Raw genomic sequence first — 12,055 nt, 5'->3', positions numbered from 1 at the left:
ATCCTAGCGGAAATCAACATCCCTGCCGATTTGGTTCCCCTATTTTCGCTTAAGCAATATTCCAGCTATTCTTTTACACGGCAGATAGGGAGAGGAGGTGGCGTCATGGTGTTTGTGCATTAGAGGTTAAAGGTTTTACATTTCGCCACAAATTTCATCTCTGCCGAGTTTGTTGCGCTAAACATTTCAGTTCCTGATGCCGATATCAGCCTAGTTTGTATATACAGGCCACCCCCAGAAAATGCGAATTTATTTTTAACAGAATTAAACGACCTTCTTCACTCCTTATCACCAAATAGTCTACTTTGTTTGATAGGGGACATTAATATTGGTACTCTATCGCCATCGAGGCCAGTGGTTTGCGAGTACCTTAACATTCTATCAAAATGGGGAGTCAGTCCAACCACTAATGCCTACACGCGAGAGGAATACATTGGAAGCAAAATGGTGTCATCTTGCCTTGATCATGTGAATGTAAGAGCCCCATTGGCTAGCACCGTTTCAGTGGTAGGTAAATGTAAACTGGCCGATCGTTATATTGTAGGCTGTCATCTTGCGTTTCAAGTTCCCTTTAGATTCGCCCTAACCTTCATCGCCTAAACATCCTTGATATCGCTAAATTTGAAAATCTTGTGGCCAATTATGATTGGACCAAATTCTTACGTAATGTCACGACGTCCACCGCTTATACACGTTTTGTTGATGCGATGTGTTCTTTAAATATTACCGCCCATAAAAGAATCACCGTGAAAAAACGCAACCCCAAACTTCCATGGCTAACGTGCGATATGCTGACGGCTATTAAAGAAATGATTACCTTTGGGCACGTTGTAAGCGTTCCCCAAACAATACACACCTTAGAGATCTGTACAGATCGCACCGGAACAGGGTAAACGCCATGATTCGGTCGGCAAGGCGTCAGCATTATACTAAGACCTTTAATGAAAGCAAACAGTCCCCCCAAAAGACATGGTCAGCTATTAAAGGGACCCTGAAACGATTTTGGCGATTTTCTACAAACGTACTGAGTCGTTAGAGTAGGTTCTTCTGATCATTAATTGATGCATCTAAGTGCTCTGCGTAAAGCGTGTAATTTATTATAAGGTTTTAAAAATACACATCGCTACCGATCGCAGCGCACTGCTCGGCGGAATTTTAAGCCGCCCCTACCCATATGATGCAAATAACCCATATTACGTCACATGGGCGAGCTATCTGATTGGCTGACCAGGGCGCGTGGTCGATAATTTTTCCAACTTTATGGTGAACAAATGATGCTCGTAATAGTTGGAATGTTAGTTACTTTGTTTTTGTAAAAAGAAAATAACTTAAAGAGAATACACAAGAATAGTTTTTTAGTACACTTCAGCACTTCCGGCACACAGCAAGTGTCGTCTGCTTATGTTACAACGTACTCCATTTTGACGAGAGCTCCGCGGTCAGAGTCGGTCTCAGTCTTTTCGCGAGCACTATGATTCGACTTTGTTGCCTTGTGGACTGCAAACCTAGAGACCTGCAAACCGCGAGTCCAGTATTAGGGCAAACGCAAGCGCAAGGGGACAGGGTCTGGCCGCTTGACTGTGCCGGGATGAGCCACGACATGAGCAGAAGGGCAAATGTGAACGGTCTGCACGGTGCAGCCACCTGGTGGCACAGAGCTCAACCATACACAGTAGCAGCAACGAAGTGTATTCTTTGCTGCTGGTGTGTATTTTTCGCAGGAGTGTAATCATCAACACGTTGATTTATAAATGTTTAAAATGCTTTACACTTGGTTAGAGCAATATTAGCGCTTTGTTTGACTGGTTAAGCGCTGCGCCAGCAAGTGTATGGACCGTGCAGACCGATCAGGCTGCTCACGTACGTCTACGCTAAAGTTCCTTCATCAGCTTGAGTTTATGCCTCCAGTCATTTGCCGAAATGACCAGCTTGCCTTGCCTGTTTTTAGCGGAGTACCGGACACGTTCGGCGCTACGACAGAATGCTCGCAACGCACGCTGCTTCGATAGCTCTCGGTCGACGGCCAAGCAGCTAGCGGAGAGGTCTCGCGCGGGAGGGGGCGTGCTCCTAAACAACCGGAAGTGAGTGATGTGACGTCGCAGCGTGACGCTGAACCAGTGAAGGCGGAGCTTAGCGCCGCTCGCTTGGCGAGCGAGTTGAGGAGGAAAAGCAAGCTAGGGAGGAGGGTAACTTCTAATCGCTTGCAGCTCCATTAATACGTAACGCTTCACTTAAATTGTGGTGCGAATGTTCTACTTAAGCTGTACGCTACGCGCCTACAAAATTTGTCCGAACCGTTTCAGGGGCCCTTTAACGAAGTATTCGGACGAAATATCAATCAACCTTTAGAAAATGCATTCGCAAAACATTTCGGCAACCTCACGTCAGCTGTTCAAGAATTTAATTACTCTTTTTCTATAGTGTCTTCACCTCTTCAGCCTTTTGCTCCAGATGCGTCTAGCGCGGTTCCTAATACTGTACGATCGGCATTCTTGCCACCGGTTACTGCAGGAGACTTGCACAGCATCTTATTTAGCTTTAGACCTAAGAAACCACCTGGTATGGACGGTATCTCCGTACATGATATTCAACGTAATTTTTCTGTGCTTGAATCCGTTCTTCTATTCATTATGAATGAGTATATGGATCATTGCGTTATTCCCGATGATTTAAAAGTAGCTGTGGTTAAGCCGCTCTATAAGAGTTGCTCTCATAGCAAAGTAGAGAACTATAGACCGGTTTGCATTCTGCCTGCAGTAAGTCAAATAATTGAAAAACACCTGCTCGTAACGATGACCAATTTCCTGAATAAAAATGTTCTGTCACAAGCACAGTTTGGTTTCATCCAGGGAAAAATCACTATTTCCCTACTAGGAAAATTTACGGACACTATCTATTCAGCTTTTGACAATTACAAATTCGTATGTGCTCTTCTTTCAGGTGCAGTTAAGGCTTTCGATTCCGTTATTCAAACATTACTTCTTGATAAGCTAGAAAGAATTGGCTTCAGGGGCCCATTTATAAACTTGTTGTCTAGTTATTTTAGCAATCGCTCTCAGGTGGTGCGCATATAGGTGACTATTCCCGTACAAAAATAATGTTAAAATCGGGTGTTCCCCAGGGGTCTGTTTTATCTCCACTTTTGTTTAAACTGTACGTCAATTATTTGCCTCAATTTGTATCAAAATGCCACATATTCCAGTACGCGGACGACACTGTCCTTCTGTCAACTCATGCGTCATTTAATACATGCGTTAATAACCTTCAAGCAGATGCCACGTTTGTAATGGATTGGTGCACAAGTAACGGAATTGGAATTAATAGACAAAAGACTAAACTGGTTTGCTTTCATAATCCCCATTAAAACAATTGATCGTCCTGTGCCATTTTTTGTCCACGACTCTAATTCTACAAACTGCAAACGCATACCATTATTTATTTATTTATTTATTTATTACAGAACCCACAGCGCCAGTGTGGCATTATAGTGGGGGGGGGGGGGACATATAGTATATAAACAAACAGTACAAGTCATTTCATAAGAAATGCAAAATAATTTACAGCACAACATATACATCCCGAGAAACACAACTTCAGTCAATAACAGAATATATCTTAATGAAGAAAAAGAAAGATACATCTTCAGACAGCATTGGTCCTTAGAGCACAACTTTATTCATCAAAAGAACATGTTATAACAAGGAAGAAAAAAATGCATCGTTAGACAGAATTGTTACAGATTCCTGCGGTAACCTGTTCCAGTTCGAAATCGTCCTGGGGAAAAAAGACATTCTTAGCATTTCGGTTTTGCATTTTATTTCTCTTACCTTATTCACATGATCTAGACGTAAAGATACAGATACAGAGTTCGCAACTAATGTAAAATATTTAGGCATCATGTTTGATTCTGATATGACATGGAACACTCATTTTACAGGTATTAGCGAAAAGCTACGTACAGTGTCCCGTCTTCTGTATAACTCTAGACACCTGTTCCCGTTTTCTGTCCAGAAAGTCATTGTTCACGCACTTGTGTACAGCTATCTTAGATACGCAGTTACCATATTTTAACACTGTACATTTACATGGCGCGCAAAATGGAATGCTTTTCTGAAATCTGTTCTTCGCAATGTTGCATGCAATGAGACCATTCCCCCTAATAATAATCTGTTTTCCTTTTTGCAGTTACCCTCATTTGAAGCATTAATTTTTCATACTGTGGTGATACAACGTTTTTGGAGCAGTGATTTTCTTTTTCCGTTGCTTCGTGCCAGACCACTGAGCCACCATACTACGTTTACTACCCCGCGGTGTTATACCCGTCTTAGTCATTATACCAGATAATGTTATGTTCCTAACGTTTTTAATTCTTTACCCACTGAACTGTACTCTATCTCATCAAAACGGACAGTCAAACTGTACCTCAAAACTAATTATTATTCCGTTTAGTTGTCATTAGAGCCCGACCTCTAGTTTCGTTTGGTCTATATTGGTGTGTATCCTTGTTTGTTTGATTTTATATCTTTTCTAGTTTCCGTTTGCTCGTAGCTCACGTTTTGTTTGTGGTAGTTTTGCTTTTGTGTTGTAGCCTCCTTTTTCGTTGTAGTTTGCTTTTGTTTTGTAAATTGCTTCAGTTTATAGATTGCTATCCTTGCTTTATTATTTTTTTAGTACTTGTCGCTCACTTCCGGGTGCGGCCCGACAAGCCTTCATGGCTTGGGCTAACCGGTTTTTTGAATGTGAAATATTTTCATAAAATTAAGGATGTTATTATTATTATTATTATTATTATTATTAGACAATTGTTTAGTTGCTTTCGTGCGACTGCGTTGGCCGACGGGCTTGGCGTCCGACGATAGGACCAGCACTCTGCATCCAAATCTTTCGTCGGCCTCCAAAGAAAGTATCTCCTCTGCAGGGGTGCGATTTCGACAACCGTACGGCTGGCTTTTTCCTGCGTCGCTTACCGCGCTGAAAGCTCGAAACGCCCATCAAGTCGAATGGCGGGGTACTTGAATATACAGCTCCAAAGGCATGCCAACGAAACAAATTTCGCGCGTTGAAAACAAAACGACGTCACTTGTGTTTTTAACGGATATGGCGTCACATTATTTCTTTCTTCTGCCGGAAGTGTTCCCTCCACATACAGATGGCGCTAAGCCCCACGAACCGCGCAATCAAATTAAAGCTTCAAGCATGGCCAGAGAATAATGGCATTTTGGGAGAACTTCAGATTGGCTTCAGAATACGTAGGCGTTTAGGTGATAACTTATTTGTTCTTACTCAGTGTATTGAAATATCAAAATAGAAACACAGCGTCATATGTGGCCTATTTAGACATTACAGGAGCCTACGACAGCGTAGTGCGCGACATATTGTGGGATATTCTGGAAGGCGAACGCTTCGGTAACGATTGTCAACAGCTTTTGAGAGAGATTTACCTAGAAAATACGGTTTGGGAAGGGATGACCCTGATTTGGTTGAATGGGAAGGGTTGAATGGGAAGGGTTGAATGGGAAGGGATGAGGAGCCAGGAGAAAGTTCATATCAACAACCGACTGAGGCCGGGGTGCCCTTTATCCCCGCTGCTGTTTATGATGTACATGGTGGGGATGGAGAGGGTGCTGGAAGGAAGTAATATCGGCTTTAATCTCTCATACAAGCAGGCGGGAACAGTAGTAGAGCAGCAGCTCCCAGGTTTATTTTATGCGGACGACATTGTGTTGCTAGCTAACAAAGTGATTTGCTCAGTGGCTATGGTGTTGGGCTGCTGAGCACGAGGTCGCGGGATCGAATCCCGGCCACGGCGGCCGCATTTCGATGGGGGCGAAATGCGAAAACACCCGTGTGCTTAGATTTAGGTGCACGTTAAAGAACCCCAGGTGGTCAAAATTTCCGGAGTCCTCCACTACGGCGTGCCTCATAATCAGAAAGTGGTTTTGGCACGTAAAACCCCAAATATTATTATTATTATTAACAAAGTGATTTGCAACGTCTAGCTGATATCTGTGAACAGGAATGAAACAATTAAGGTTTGAAATTTAGTGTTAGAAAATCAGGTGTTATGGTATTCAATGAAAACAGTCAACAGAAAGTGGAGATACAGGGCCAGGAAATACCTCGAGTAACAGAATATAAATACCTCGGTATATGGATACACGAGGGCAATACATATATGAAAACACAGGGAAAAACAATAACAGTGAAGGGGAAGAGAAATGCAGTCATAATGAAGCAAAGAGCGCTATGGGGATTCAATAGGCACGAGGTCCTCCGAGGTATGTGCAAGGGTGTAACGGCTCCAGGACTTACTTTTGCAAATGTGGTTGTTTGCTTTAAATCAGGGGTACAATCAGGACTCGATGGGAACCAAAGGTCAGTGGGTCGCCTCGCATTGGGCGCTCGCGGGACGACTAGAATGAAGCTGTGCAGGGTGATATGGGCTGGACTAGTTTTGAAGTGAGGGAAGCTCGCAGTAAAATTAAGCATGAAGAACAGCTGAGGAATATGGAAGAAAGTAAATCGGCAGGGAGATGGTTCGGGTATCTGTACAGGAAAAACATTGATTCACAGTGGAGGAAAAGAACTAGGAAGCGTACCAGCAAGTATGCGGCCGGTAGGGTGGGCAACACAGCAACAAAGAAGGTCAAGCGGAAACGCAGAGAGGCTGAAATAATCTCATGGGTGGCGGCAATGGTGAAGAAACCTGCCAGGAGTAACTACTTAAGAGGAAAAAACGAAATCGGGAGAGAAATAGCTTATGATAACTCAAAGGGAAGCTGATTACTTTTCGAAACGAGATCGGGATGCTTTAGAACACGCACCTATAAAGCGAGATATAATAAGGAAAAAGCATGTGCTTGCTGCGGTGAAGCTAGAGAAACAATGGAGCGTGTTTTATTAGAATGTGAGGACGTCTACCCAGCGGTCGATTTAGGCACAACTGGCCTCCTTGAAGCCCTTGGGTTTGGCGGGAGCAGTGGAAAAAGTAACTATGTCCGCAATAGGCATTAGTAAGAGGCGACTGGAGGATTGGTGGAAGAAAAGTAGGGAAACGACAAAAAACGGAGACGTACAAAAGCACAGTTGGCAATAGGCGATCAGAAAGTTTGGGTGTGGTAGTTCATAGTGTTTTTTCTTCGTTTTTATATTTTAACATACGTAGGAAACGAGGCAGTATGATAGCAAGAGCTTGGTGGCGCAACCCACCGCCCCGTTCCAAAGGGGACGCTCATAACATCCATCCATCGATCCACAGATGAAAGGTAATGTTTTGAACGTATGGGTTCCTATGGGAGCTTCGCTACCAAATATATTTACCTTGTCGGAACCGTGAGAATCGGCGGGTGGGACGTTAATTTGATGCAGGTACAAGCCTGTGTTAGTGCTGAATAAACTGACCCTACATAGTGTTAGCAGATACTGCTTTGTTATGAATTTTCAGATCAGAATTGCGAGCTCCTGTAGGCGGCCGCCATGTTTCTGTTTTGATGATGATGATAATGGTGATAGGACTGCGGGAGCAGTGCGGCCATCATTGGGCCACAGCACGTTTTCGGTTGTCCGTCGCCTGCGATGGCCGGTTCCGAAATCGCTTCAGCCGTGTTGTCTTCTCTGAACGTCGGTAACTGTGTCTTCTTTAAAGCGATCACATTTCAGGTCAGAGAAGTATACTGCGGCGATAACTTTGCGAAAAGGCCCAGCGGCACGGTGTTTATTCAACGATAATGTAGCATCGTCAGCTTCACAGCAGCTGTAAAGTTGTCCAATTAGCCTAGCTTTCGTTCTACGATGTCTTTATATTTACACAAGTAATTTTATGGAGGCTTGAAGCACTGTGTGTAAGGATAATAGGGGATATGAAGTACGTCATTATTTTCTTGTCTTGCATGTTTGTGCATACTTTGCCTCGCGCTAGCGTCATACATTGTGCTGCATATCTTGCGGACTTTATCCTCTCGACCGCCGACTGCCCTTAGCACACCGCGATCGATATGTGTTCAACAAACGTGTTTTTCTAACTTTTGCACGCAGTCGTCTGGAAAGCTCTAACTCGTGGGTGTTTATGTATAGCTTCGACACGCTTGAAGCGAGGATGAGCAGCATTCTGCACTGACAGTGGACACAGTCAACCACGTAACCAACTATAGTAGGCCAGTCCAGTGTGCACGAATTAAAAGCATTACATCTTATTTCGCGTGTGCAAGGAGTTCTGGGCCCTTCATTCTTTTCTCCCTCGCAGTCAGTATTCAACACGCAATAATTTGGGTATTCATGTAAGACAACACTGAAGGTGGCACGGGCTCTGTCAGCAACGACTGAACGTGCTTGTCGTGAAGCTAAGTGTGAGCATTGGAAAGTTTATGGGTGTTCAAGCCCCCACACAGTGCGGGAATGAAAAAATAAACAAACGAAAGATCAAGTTAGGCATTGACGTGTCGGCGGCTCTGGTTCTTTGCACGCTACTCAGTGCTCTGCATTTTCGCGGTCACATGTACTCGAATGAGGCTCGTTCGCGCGCATGAATAACACAATGCACGAAAATAATCAAGTTCCGTGTAGTCTTGCTTATTTCCCGTAACTAAGCAATCACTGCACAAGTTACGAACTCGACAGGCGCACCAGAACGCTTTCAGCTTACCTTTCTTCCACATCGAAACGCAGTTTTGTGTATACGACTTGATCTCCCACGTTGTCATCCGGATTTGAACCTAGAACTGAGTAGAAGCTTGCTGGGCAGAAGTCCTTTCTGTTTAAGGCCCCTATCATACAGTGCCGGTTTTCAAGTGCCTCAGGAAACTTGTACGTCGGAATGTACTCCACGCAAACACAAACTTGTGTCTCGGTGAAAATCGATCGCAGGGCTCTTGCATGAGCAGCTTCCTCGTTCGCTGGTTGTTGGCGCAGCCAGAGGACGGCACAGTGCGACTCGGGGGAATAACCTTTGTACATACCGCTCAGCCGATGGGTTAAGAACACCTCTAAGGCAAGCAGCTAAGCTGATGCGGCGAGAACACGTCGAAAGATGATGATATTGATTATGTGTGGTGTTTTGTGGCGAAAGGACCGTTTGACCAAAGAGCGCCATGACAAGTGGTAATGCTAACGATGTATTCTGGATGGCGTGTACAAGGAATACCTCATTGTAGATTTCACATTGCTGTAAAATGGCCTAAAGGCTGTCGCTGTAAGTGGCGTAGAATATATAGGTGCTAAAATAATGACGCTGCCTAGGTAGTGAGGTGGGTTATGGCAATGGGCTTTCATTAAAACATGATGCAATAAAATATAACAGTGACACCACAGTTTCAAGAGAGCCCTTGAAGGCGGGGCAGTTAGTCATGTGCTAAAACTTGCCTGGCCAAATGATTTTCGCGGTGTCGGTTTCGGCTAAGGAATCTTGGACTATTTGCGGATTAAAAAGCGGTTCATCGCTAAGAAAAAATGCGGGTGAAGAGGTATATTTGCGGTGATATTTGAAGGAAAATACTTTTTCCTCTCTGTTTCTATTGCAGAGCACTGAATAAGAACATGGAGCACCGTCAGACTATTGCCGCATTTACTACAAGCTGCTGGATCGCCCGCAGTCGAGATATAAGAGTGAGTACTGTATGCGTTGCCTATCCTTAATCGGCAAAGAAGCACTTCCTTGTACCGTGCTGTTTTCCCACTTATCTCGTTCCCCAGTTTGTGTTTTATTCTGTTAAGCTTATCCATTGCTTGTCCCACTCGCCTTGCCAATGATACCTCAATTTACGGCGTAGAAAAGCCTTTAAGTCTGTGGCAAGGATGGGGATATTTCCATCTGTGTCGCTAAAAGTTACTGACGTAGCACTTTCGTCTGCAGCTTCGTTGCCTCATATACCTGTGTGACCAGGTACCCAGCATATGAAGATCACTTGATTTGACATATATATTGGGCGCAACAGACTGTACAGCTCACTGAAAATTGAGTTCCTATATTTTTGGGGGCTAGGTATGGCTGTGACTGCACATAATGAATCTGTAAACACAATAGCGCCAGCAAAGTTTGTGATCCTAATGTTTTGAATAGCCGAGAGTATAGCGTAGACTCCCGTTGTAAAGATGCTTGTGTGTGGATTTAGTGCACCGAATATTGAAAATGAAAGTCCCAGAGCTGCGTAGGAAACTCCATTAGGGGACTTGGAAGCGTCTGTGTAGTATTCTGTACAGGAGTACTCCTGAAGTTCACGGAAATAGAATTGTATGTGTGCTTCTGGCACTCGCTTAGATATTTCTACGAAAGAGCTGTCGCATTCAATGGTCTGCCATTCCCACTGTGGGGGCAGGCGAGTGGGTGCCACTAGGACATTCTCTAGGTCTAATACACCTGTTTCTTCTGCCAGTGCTATCAAACGAAGGTTATACAGAGCCCTAATAGCTGGGCAACACGTCGAAAGACACAATTTGCCAACACGAACTGCAAGTGCTTTCATTTCCTCCCGTCTACTGCAGTCTCCACCACAAAGCGTCACGTGGGGTCTATTCTGTAATTGTCCACCTTGTGGACCTGTCCACTTCGTCTGCCGCAGAACTGTTGACTGACTGTAGTGCGCCTGTCTCTTTTAGATAGGAGCCAACCAGTCAACCATAACTTCAGGAGCAGATGAAATGGATATGTTGTAAGGATTGGGACCGGTCATGTAAAAAGGGGTAGCTGGCGCATGCCGTCGTCCAACTCATCCACACTAAGGGCATTGTTGAAGTGAAGAACATGTTCTCATCGAGAACGACGAGTAGTGGGTTTATTTAAGTTATCTACATGAAGAATGGCGAACATCACATCCCATCAGTCCAGCATGACGGAAGTGAAGCACACCGATGAGCCTACAAACGTCTTCTTAAATACCCTCTGTCCTGCCTAGATTCCTAGGCTAGGGAAACTGCCGTCCAACCTTCGTCCAGTCGGAGTGTCCAAAGTCGTCGAAGAACCCGCGTTGAGGGCGAGAGTTCACGCACTCACTCCCGCACCTTTGTTCACTGCACACACACACAGAAAGGAGTGGGGAGCCTCGTCGACAGGGTCTGTCACACTAGGCTCTAGCTGGACCTGACCTGCAGCTAGATGACCCTGCAGCTAGCTGGAGCGTTTGTCAAACGACCGTGGCGGTTACCGGGGTCCGTGAGGTAAAGCCTTAGAACACATCTTTTCCAGGAGTGTGTTGCTCCCATTGGTCCGTGAAGGCGACAGTGAACCAACAAACAATACTCGGTCCGCCAAACCTGCCTTGCCTTGCTGGCGCCGGTAGTCTGTCCGAGGGAGTCGCATTTGTTGGCTTCGGGAAGCTATGCGTCGCAGTGGTGCGGCAGAGGCTAGAAGCTCACTAACCCCGCCGGGCTATTGTAACAGTATACACTAGGTGGACACTTACATAATAGCCCATAACACTTCTTTGCCCCATGATTTACGAATTTTCGAGAATTTTCACTCAATCCAACGTGTTAATAGCATAATAATAGTCTAAAGCAGTTGGTAAAATTAATCCTTCCCTACTACATGCAGTAAAGTTCATGTAGGGTTCATAGGTAATGATTGGAGAGCATACCTGCGTTTGCATGTACATGAATCGGCGAATTAGATTTGGAATTGACAACAAGATCAAATCTAGTGCTTCTCAAGTAGAGACAGAACGCCTTTGTTATATATAGGTTGCTCGCAAATAAAAATAAGTAAATTATTTTATAAGTAAAAAAAAATCATGTTATAAATAAAAATAAATAAATAAATGAAAAGAACACAATCGTTCTGCTTTTGGGGAACGAAGTTTTTGAGAATGCCAAGTCAGAGGTAAGGCTGCTATCCGACAGTTTGGTTATGTTTTGATGACAAAACAATAAATTAATAGTCGACCCTTGGAAGTAATGATTTGGCTATTACACCATTTACGTTTCCTCCGATAACATTAGTGTTGCGCTTGTTTTGCTGCGTTATTTGAGGAATCTGGTAGAAAAAAGGCAATATTTTTGCAAAGAAAAACTTTCGCCCCTCGTCAAACGATATTTCCAGCAGTTTCGCAAGGAATAAATTTATTGC

The 12,055-nt window shown here is 44.2% G+C and overlaps 1 long non-coding RNA gene across 1 annotated transcript in view; it reads left to right on the top strand.

Annotated features, from left to right (window-relative positions):
* Positions 1–9,601, top strand: part of LOC139060952 (uncharacterized) — a 58,128-nt gene extending 48,527 nt beyond the window's left edge. The window contains exon 3 of the long non-coding RNA XR_011515116.1: positions 9,516–9,601. This is a non-coding gene — a long non-coding RNA (uncharacterized lncRNA). The remainder of the gene's footprint in view (positions 1–9,515) is intronic.
* The last annotated feature ends 2,454 nt before the right edge of the window (positions 9,602–12,055 follow it).

This window comes from Dermacentor albipictus, chromosome 6 (assembly GCF_038994185.2).
Source record: "Dermacentor albipictus isolate Rhodes 1998 colony chromosome 6, USDA_Dalb.pri_finalv2, whole genome shotgun sequence".
NCBI classification, from domain to species: domain Eukaryota; kingdom Metazoa; phylum Arthropoda; class Arachnida; order Ixodida; family Ixodidae; genus Dermacentor; species Dermacentor albipictus.
Note: the sequence above shows the minus strand (reverse complement) of the source record. Positions and strands in the feature narration are given on the sequence as shown.